The sequence below is a fragment of the Aethalodelphis obliquidens genome, unplaced genomic scaffold (genome assembly GCF_003676395.1).
Source record: "Aethalodelphis obliquidens isolate GAN/ISIS:26980383/991018 unplaced genomic scaffold, ASM367639v1 scaffold50, whole genome shotgun sequence".
Lineage (NCBI taxonomy): Eukaryota > Metazoa > Chordata > Mammalia > Artiodactyla > Delphinidae > Aethalodelphis > Aethalodelphis obliquidens.
The window spans coordinates 4,345,539-4,355,774 of NW_020837994.1; the positions used below are offsets into that span (position 1 = coordinate 4,345,539).

The 10,236-nt window shown below is 43.4% G+C and overlaps 1 protein-coding gene across 1 annotated transcript in view; it reads right to left on the reverse strand.

Moving 5' to 3' along the window:
• PAK1 (p21 (RAC1) activated kinase 1) overlaps positions 1-6,903 on the reverse strand; it is an 85,002-nt gene extending 78,099 nt beyond the window's left edge. Inside the window, exon 1 of the mRNA XM_027083485.1 lies at positions 6,776-6,903. The gene's annotated coding sequence lies outside the window, so the exon portion shown is untranslated. The remainder of the gene's footprint in view (positions 1-6,775) is intronic.
• Positions 6,904-10,236: the final 3,333 nt, after the last annotated feature.

Consider the following 10,236-nt stretch of genomic DNA (forward strand, 5'->3'; position numbering starts at 1 on the left):
TACAAGCAGTAAAATGTCAGAAGAAACAGAAAGGAAAGACTGTATTAAACTGAGGTCATCAGTGAGGCTTCTCAGAAGAAGTGGTGTTAAGAGTAGGGGCTTAGGAGAATGCCCTGGTGATCCAGTGGTTAGGACTCCACACTTCCACTGCAGGGGGCATGGGTTCCATCCCTGGTCGGGAAACTAAGATCCCACATGCTGCGCAGTGCAGCCAAAAAAAAAAAAGAGTAGGGGCTTAAAGAATAAATAGGTCAGACTAGTGGTCTTTGACTCTGGACTATTAGAATTCCCGAGGAGCTTTTTAAAACACCAGATGAAGTACTTAAGAGAGGAAGTATACTAATATCTGCAATTTACTTTGAAATGCATTTTTAAAAAGTAAGATACATTAGTGGATGAACATAGGGATGTGATATAATACACATGTCAATATATAATGGATGTGATAAAGCAAGTTAACATGAAAATGTTAATGGTAGAAGAATCTACATGGCGATTACACAGGTATTCACTATACAATTCTTTCAACTTTGCTGTATGTTTCAGATTTTCCTAATTAAAAAGCGGGGGCGGCAGGGGTGCGGGGGGGAATACCACTGCTTTAACTCTGATTTTAATTGGTCTGGGATAGGCCCAGGCATTGGTATATTACCTTGACCAAGGAAAACAGACAATAAAATGAATGATTTTGACAGAGAACGACGAAGGCAAATATATCCCAGATCATAGGAATAACATGTGTGAGAGTACAGTGTGGTAGAACGCAACATGAAGGTGAAAAAGTAGGACACAGCAATCACAGAGGACCTTTCATTTTCTGCAATACATACAGCGCTAGTCAGAAAAATGGTCCTTTCTAAGCAGTTCTAGATCTGTACAATGAATGTCCCATGTTAAAAATAAAAGATGACGCTGTTGATTAAAAAAGGCTGAGGGATGACAATGAGAAAAGAAGTGTTCCCTGGAGGAGGGGACCAGCTGCTATCCATCTGCACTGACGACTCTGTGGTGCCTTGAGCTCACACAATGGGACTTGGAATTTAGGAGAGTTCTCTAAATTGACTAACAAAGTTGCTAAAATTCTTTTAAGAGTATCCCCATTGAACCTTCTGGACTAACTGTCTTTACAAATAGGGTTTCAGCCATCACCTGGGGCTGATATTTCAATAACCACTAACATTAATGGAGTGTACAAGAAAACCTGGAAATCTATTTGGTTGGTATTATTTTTCTCATTCATTCATGTAAATATTTATTCATCACCTACTGTTTGCCAGACTGTGTTAGGCGCTGGGGATAAAAGAGTGAACAAATCAGAAGAAGCAAAATCTCAGAGATGCTGCCAGCCACCCAGGGTCACACAGCTAGTGGAGAGCAGAGGCAGGAACCTGAAATGAAGTCTGTGTGACTGCAGAATCGCCTCTCTTTCCACCATACCATACCTCACTGTTCACTCTAGAGGCAAAGGAATGGACTAGATAACCTTTAATATTACCTCAGGCCATTATTTAAATGAAGATGCGGAAGGAAAAAAGAAATAAAACCTATCTCATGTATTAATCACATTTCTCAGTTCCAACAACTCAGAGCTGCTAAGACTGGCATGCTCAACACTCCACCCAAGACTGGGGAGTACTGCATGCCCTTGACACCTGGTTATGAGAATCTGATCTTTAATTAAATTGTGCCAGGAGGTTTTCTTTGGCAGAAGCCTGGAATGCTACAGTCTTGAATTTGCTGAGGGATGTCCTTCTGACAAGTCAAAGACATTCCCGCTGTGCAGCCTCCAGCCACTCGCAGTGGTTTAGCAACAAGAAAGCAACTGCTAAGGTAGCAGGGAGGAAAACTGGAAGCTCTTTCTGAGCTGTTAGGAAAGCTACTTTAATTTTTGACCCTCAGTTTCCTCTTTTTTAAAATACAAATAGGATTGTCTATTTTACAGAGCTATCATGAGAATTGAAAAGCATATATAAAAGCTCCTAGCATGCTGCCTGACACAAAATAGATGTTCAGAAAATACCTGTTCTCATCCCCCACTCATCTATCCAGTTTCATCTCTTCTATCTCTAAACTTGTCATTCCAACCCAATCTGCTTTCAGGCTACTGCCTTTGCCCACACTGTTCTCTCTGCCTAAAATGTCCCAACTTGTCTGCCAAGAAAACTCCTACTCATTCTTCAAGACCCCGCTTGATTCACTTCCTCTACAAAACCTTCACACAGCCCTCCTATTTCTACCTTGCCCCAAATTTAATAGCATTTTATACATAATTCTATGCAGCAGGTTCCATATTTCATGATATCAACCTCACCAGACCATGAACAAGTCAAGGGACAAAACTAAGTCTGATTAATGTCTATGTCCCCGAGTCCCACCCAGCACAGACCTGGCACAACTAGGTAATTAGTAACGGTTCACTGACTAAAAGGCAGCCTGGTTTAGAGAAGAAAAACACAGGAGTTGGAAGGATCTTGAAAAATCAGCTAGTTCCAAATCTTTATTTCATAGTTCTAACATGAAACCCATAAGGGTATGCAACTTAGCTAAGATCACTCAATGAAACAGAATACCTGGAAAACTTCCTACAATTGGGGAGGCATGAGAGGCAGCAAAGTGAAATGGAAAAGGCAGAGAGATTTGGAGTCAGAGACTTAAATTAACTTATGTTGACCCTATACCTTCACCCTCTCCTCCCCCTACCAATACTACTACACATCTTCCTCACCCCTATCACCCCTGCAGATAGTCACTAGAGTCACTCACAGAAACCAGCACCAAATGTCTTATAATCCTCCTCCTACCATCTTGGGAAATTCCTGACCTGTATCCCCCGTTGAGCTATTCCCAATAGTTAAGGGAAAAATTCAAATTTAAGCTTCAAACCTCCAGCCCTCCCCACGGATGGCCTGAAATGAGAAAATAATCACTAAAACCTGAGGCTCATACAATCTGAGAGCTGAAGGAACCAATAAGGTGATCTAGTTTAACCTCCCAAGAAACACTGGAATCTATTCTGCTGTCTCCTAGATAGATGATCTTCCAGTCAATCTGCCTGAACATATCCTATGATTTCCCACACTGCCACACGCTGCCTCAAAGGAACATATTCTCTTGGAAGTATTAGGAACAAAAGAATGAAACTAGACTGCCCTCTCTCCTTTAAAAGAGAATCACAACTAATTTAATCAAGCTTCCAGTGTCCATTTACTTCAGACAGCCTTGACCACCCAAACTCTCAAACCCAACCTTTCCTGTACGTCCTCTAATCTGACCAAATTCCTCAACCCTTTCCTGACTCTGGATCCCTCCCACTATTTCCTCTGGAACTTCCCATTTGTCATGGGCTCATTCCCCTTGCCTCTTTGCCTTAAAAGAAATTTGGTTATCTCCTGAGAAAGAGACTTCTCTAGCAGCTCTCTCAACTGAAGGCTGTTTTCTCTCTTACATCCAACCTATCAGTGTGGTCCTTAATTTTCAGTGCCATTTCCAAACCACTCCTTTTTCTTCCTCTTGTAAAACTTCTGTTCCTTCGAGTAGCCTCCACTGGCTGCTATCACACTCCCTTGCTGCCTAATACCTACTTCCTGGACACTCCACTCAAAGGTCCCTAGATCAGTGTTCTTCTGTACCCTTCCAGTTAACATTCTAGGTGACTGAACAGCAACAATGATGACCCCTCCAATACTCTGGCTATTTCATTTGCTGACCTAGAGTCCACGTTAGCCAATACTCCCATGATCACACCCTGGACCTTATCCTCAAAATGTTCATTGACTCCAATATCTAGAGAGAATCACATATACTCCAAACACAACTTCCTATCCATGTAGCTCACTTGTTCAAGAACTTCCACTACAATTCCCAGACTTTCTTTTGAGCTCCAATCCACTATCGGTTAGTCCCCACTACAATCACTTTCTTTTTTCCCTAAACATAGTCCAACAAAATCACTTAAACATCAAAAACCATCAACCTGGGCTTCCCTGGTGGTGCAGTGGTTGAGAGTCTGCCTGCCAATGCAGGGGACACGAGTTCGTGCCCCGGTCCAGGAAGATCCCACATGCCGCGCAGAGGCTGGGCCCGTGAGCTTTGGCCGCTGAGCCTGCACGTCTGGAGCCTGTGCTCCGCAACAGGAGAGGCCACAACAGTGAGAGGCCCGTGTACCGCAAAAAAAAAAAAAAAATGAACCCTCTAAAATTCAACAACAAAAAAAACAAACAACCCAATTCAAATATGGGCTAAGGATTTGCATAGACATTTCTCCAAAGAAGATACATGAATGGCCAACAAGCACAAAAAAAGGTTCTCAACATCACTAATACTTAGGGAAATGCAAGCCAAAACTACGAGACACCACCTTATACCCTTAGGATGGTTACTATCAAAAAACCCCAGAAAACAACGAGTGTTGGTGAGGATGTGGAGAAACTGGAACCCTTATGAATTACTGGTAGAAATATAAGATGGTACAGCCACTATGGAAAACAGTAGAGCAAACAGTTCCTCAAAAAATTAAAAATATTACAGAATTGCCATATGATCCAGCAGTTCTACTTCTGGGGTATATACCCCAAAATATTGAAAGCAGGGTCTGTAAGAGCTATCTGTACACCCATGCTCATAACAGTACGAACAATAAACTATTGGCTCATTGGCTAAGGGAGGGGGTGAATGAGAGGCCCAGTTGATGCTCATTTGAGGCAAGGTAAATCTGATAAAAAACAAAAACAAGAACAATCAACCCCCTTGCCTTCTCTCCCTTTCCAAAATTCAATTGACAAAATCCCAGCTTTGGGATGGTTGAGCTCAACTCTCTCCAAACTGTCTCTAGACTGAAACAGCTGAGTATCCTAGAGAACATTACCTGGTTGACTGTTTTAGCTTGAAAATTATGAGGCTCTCCCTACTTATGATTACCTTGCCTCAAATGAGCATCAACTGGGCTTCTCATTCACCCCTTCCCTTAGCCAATGAGCCAAATTTCAATGAGAAAACAGAAATCTTTGCAGAAGAACTCTATCTTCCCACTCCTAAATCTGTATGCTTCCCTGCACTGTACCACCCAGTTACAGTGAAGGAGGTGACCCTTCTCCCATCAAAAGCCATCCTCTCATTCTCTCTTCTCCCTCTACTCCTTGGCTTGTACTCCCTCCTCTCACCTGGAATGATCTCCTCCTTCAGCAGCTACATTAATCAATCTCTCTCTCTCTCTCTCTCTCTCTCTCTCACACACACACACACACACACACACACATATTCAGTTATTCCACAAACACTTATTTAGCATCTACAGTGTACCAGTACTAATCTAGCTGAACAGGACAAAGTCCCTGTGTTCATGAACTTTATGGATTAGTAAGAGAAGCAAAGAAATAAGCAAATAAATATACAATGTCAAGTCCATAATAAAAATTAAAGAGTAGTTCGTGTGAATATGAAGGGACAGGGATGGGGATGGTACATAAGATAGTGATCAGGAAAAATCTGCTATGGAGGGGGAAGGATTAGAAAGGCGAAGCATGAAAGGAAAGGGATTAGAAAGGGGAGCAGTAAGAATGGAGAAAGTGGGGATGGGAGAAAAGGTGGGTAGAGCGCAGGACAGGAAAAATGTTCAGGAGTAGGAAGCAGAAAGAAAAGTGGGGAGAAGATGATAAGGAGGTAGAGTCACAGAACAACTGGGGGGAGGAAGGCAGTCCAAAATAATCAAGGTAGGTTAGTATCAGGCCTGACATGTGTTTCTTAGTTTCAGATGATCAAAAAGGAAAGAATTATAGCGATTAAGACATTACACAGCCTCAAGGTCTGTCATTAGCTTGACGGAGTACGGAGGAAGCTCCAGAGAAGACAGCCAAGTTTAAAGCAGCTTTATGCCCAAGTATCGAACAATTGGCCAGTTTGGAGAAAAACCATTAATATACCTTGATCTGCTTCTTCCCAACCCCATCTCCCTACACCCAATATACCTACACTCAACACTAAAATAATCAGCATTCTCAACCTCTGCCTCGTCTGTGAAGCCACTGGGTCCTGAGCAGCCCAGTAAGATGCCATTCAAAAGACTGGCTGGAAGACAGGGTACCAAGGTCTTCTTCCCAAGTTTGCCTCCAAGGTCTGTGTCCCAAGTTTGCCTATCTCCTACAGTGTTGAGGGGGACATTTCTGCAGTCCATTCTGGGGCTTTTACCAACTCACCTGTCCAAAAGGCAGTTTGACAGCCTGAAAATGCCAGAGTCACAAACAAAATGTCAAGCCCTTCATTGCACAGATAAGGAAACTGAGGCCCCACAGAGGCTGCCTGAACAGGACCAGCCCCCCCACCCCACCCCAGGTCTCACAGCTCTCAGTTTACTCCACCTCTTAACAAGTCACTTATAATGCAATGCCCCCCCCAGCACCCAAGAGAAAAGCCCCCATGGTCCCAGCAGGCCAGCCGCTAATCCAAGGCTGAGGGAAGCATCACCCTAGCCGCCAAGCAGAAGGGTGCTTGCAAAGGGGCAAGGCTCCTGAGGCAGAGCAAGTTCCCCCAAAACCAGCTTCCCCTTCACACTCTTCCCTAGCCAGAGCTCTGATTCCAGGGATGGCCTAGGCCTGGGTGGGCTCATCTGGGGGTTCCACCCTAAACCCCTTCTCTCACTTTGGGTCTCTTAAAGGAAGAGACCCTAAATCTACCGGACTCGCGTCACCACTCCCCGGAAGCTAGCAGAGACGTCCCCACCCCCCCACCCCCCGCCCCAGCACCGCGCAGCTGAGCGCGCCCCAGGGTGGGCCAGCATTACCTGGCGGCGGGATATGGCCCCGGCATCTCTGCTTACGGTTTTTGTAGCAGAGCCGCACCTCTCTCACGCCTGGCCGGCCGCGCAACACCCTGGGCTCCACCCAGGTGGCTCTACTTAGCTGGGGCCGGGCTCCCAGCAGCTCGGCCGCCCCAGCTCTGGCTCCAGGGCGCAACACGCTCCCGCCCTCGCAGGGCGCAGCGAAAGCTCTGCTCCAGGGTTGGCGAAGCAGAAGGGGCGGGGAAATAAGGGAGGGAAGGAGGCGGGAGAAAACCGCGCTTCTCCTTTCTGCAAAGAGGCTCTGAGGGAAGGCGGGGAGACTACTACCTTGCCACCCTCTCAGCTATTCTCCCCAACCTAGTCTTCAGCAGGGGGTAATTTCTCAGTGAATCCAGTCTTTCCAGGGACTGTCAGAGCTTCCTGGGTGGGCCCCAGAGTCAAGGAAGAGAACCAGAACTCCCCTGTGCCTTAGTTTCTCCAGCTGGGTCTGGACTCCAGGACAACTCAAATCAAACCTAGCATTCTATCAGATTAGGCTTCAAGGAAAGAAATGCGCCTACCCACCGCCTCGAACAAAGGTGTCAGGTGCTAAATTCTAATGCCCTAGGGAAAACACTGGGCGGATGCTTATAGCTGCTTCTAAGCAAAGAAAGCTCAGCAGCAGCTACCATTTATTAGTGCTGTTGTGTACCAGGTACTTTACAAAATCTTATGTCTGTCTCCCCACAACCTTATGAATTAGACACACTACCAATTCACATGTGTCAAAACTGAGTCCCAGGAAGAATATGGTTTTGTACAATAAGGATTTCTTAAACACATATTGTGAATCAGGCATTGTAAAGGGCCCTGAGCAGAACAATACAGAATATTTACCAACACTGGCCCAGACCCCCTAAATGCTAGTAGTGCCCCTCAATAATTGAAACAATAATAAACATCTTCACACATTTCCAAATGCTCCGTAGGACGTCAAATTCCCTCGTCAACTACCCCTCTATGTCTTGCTCTTGAGAGACATGTCAGGAGTCAGATTAGGCAGGGTCTCTTTTGGGTCATAACTAGGAGTCTGGGATTTGTTCTAGGCTTTAGCAATGGGAAAGCTTTGGAAGGTTTGAAGCAGAATGACAAGGTCTAATCTATATTTTTTAAAAATCACTGACTGCTGAATGGAGAACAGAGAGGAGAGTTATGGAAATAAGAAGACAAATCAGTAGCTTCTTTCAGAACTCCAGGCAGAAGAAGACGGTAATGATTTAGAATAACATATTGGAAGAAGAGATGAGAAGAAACAAGAATATTCTAGCATACAGCTTGGAAGAAGCAGCAGCTGAACTCGGTAAAAGACAGGATGTGATGAGTGAGAGAGGTCAGTGACTTCCCCAGGACCACACAGCTGGTAAATGGCTGCATCATTCCAACTTTGGTCTGACTCTTAAGCCTATGCTTTATTTCTCTCTGCCATGTCAGTCATCTTTGTATTGACTACCATATCCCTCTCCCTACAGCCTGGCAAAGAGCAGGTAACCAGCATTATGTCTGATCAATAATTTAAGTGTGCTAGAGAGAAATTTTCCCTGACAGATGTCTACACCTCCATTTGATATGCCCAAAGTAATCTAATTGCAGAAGGATGTAGAGGAAGAACTCCAGGAGGACAGAAAGAGCTCTTCTGTTAAGTATTTTTCACCTTTCCCAGACCCTGAGTACTTGTGTTATTCCAACTATCAAAGTCTCAAATTTGGTAGAGGAGACAGGAAATTTCTTGAAGATCCCCTTGCCCACACAGAGAATCGGTCAGTAATACAGACTGGAGGGATCTGCTGCACTACGAGAACTCAGCTTCAAAGTAGTTTTAGGATGTTCTTCTGGGCCCACACCCTTGTCCTTCAACTTATGAATGAGAGGAGAACCAAAAAGAGTCCGCAGTCTTGGACATAGTTTTTCAAAGTAATCATCAATAATCATAACATGACCTTACCCAACTTCCCATCCCATGCAGCATTTGCTCTTACAGATAGGCTCTGCTGGAATATGCAGGAACAGAAAGCTCATCTGCAACGAGCACTATGAGACAGTGCTTCCTAATATTCAGCCAGGTGCCTCTCTGTAAACTTCCAATTCTGGCTACTAGAGCACTCAGAAAACATCCTTCAATGCCAAATCATATTAAAGGCTTTCAGATATGTGTATATGGTGATCTATCAAGGCCATGCACATTTTCTCTTCTCCAGAATAAACACACTCAGTTCTTTTAATCATTTGTTCATTCAATAACTATTTAAGCATCTTGTACAAGCCACCAGAGACATACACACCATCGAACAGGACTACACCTTCAAGAAGTTTATGGTTTGAGTATGGCAGTTTTTAACTCGCCCTGTGTATCAGTATTACCAGGGAAGCTTTAAAAATATATACTGAAGTCCTAGCAGAGATTCTGACTCAACTGGTCTGGGATGTAGCCTAGGCAACGTATCTGATAAATATAACTATAGTTACATATAGATATCTATCAGAGGACTAATACTACCTGATTTCAAGACTTACGATAAAGCTACAGTGATAAAGGTGGTATGTTATTGGTGAAAGAACAGACAAATATATCAGTGAAACAGAATAGAGACCCTAAATAGACATACACAAATATAGTCAACTGATACTTGACAAATGAGCAAAGGAAATTCAATGGAGAAAGAACAGTCTTTTCAATGAATGGTGCGAGAACAACTTGACATCCACCTGCAAAACAATTTAGACACGGACTTCACACTTTTCACAAAAATTAGCTCAAAATGTATCCACAGACCTTAATGTAAAATGCAAAACTATAAAATGACTAGAAGATAACAAAAGAGAAAACCTAGATGACCTTAGATTGGGTGATGGCTTTTTAGATACAACAACAAAACCACAATCCATAAAAGAAAAGGTTGATTAACTTGGACTTATTTAAAAATTATAACTTCTGTTCTGCCAAAGACAGTATTAAGAGAATGAAAAGACAAGTCATAGACTTGGGAAAATATTACCAAAACACACATTTGATAAAGGACTTATATTCCAAATATACAAAGAACTCTTAAAACTCAACAATAAGAAAACAACCCAATCAAAAAATGGACCAAAAAAATCTGGACAGACACCACACCAAAGAAGATATAGAGATGGCAAATAAGCACATGAAAAGATAATCAACATCATATGTCATTAGGGACTTGCAAATTAAAACACAACAAAATACCACTACTTACCTATCAGAACGGCTAAAACCCAAAAGAGTGATAACAGCAAATGTTGGTGAGGATGTGCAGCAACAAGAATTCTCACTCACTACTGGGGGAATGCAAAATAGTACAGCCACTCTGAGACAGTTCGGCAGTTTCTTATAAAGCTAAATATAGGCCTACCATACAATCTAGCAATTGCACTCCTAGGTATTTATCCAAATGGGTTGAAAAACC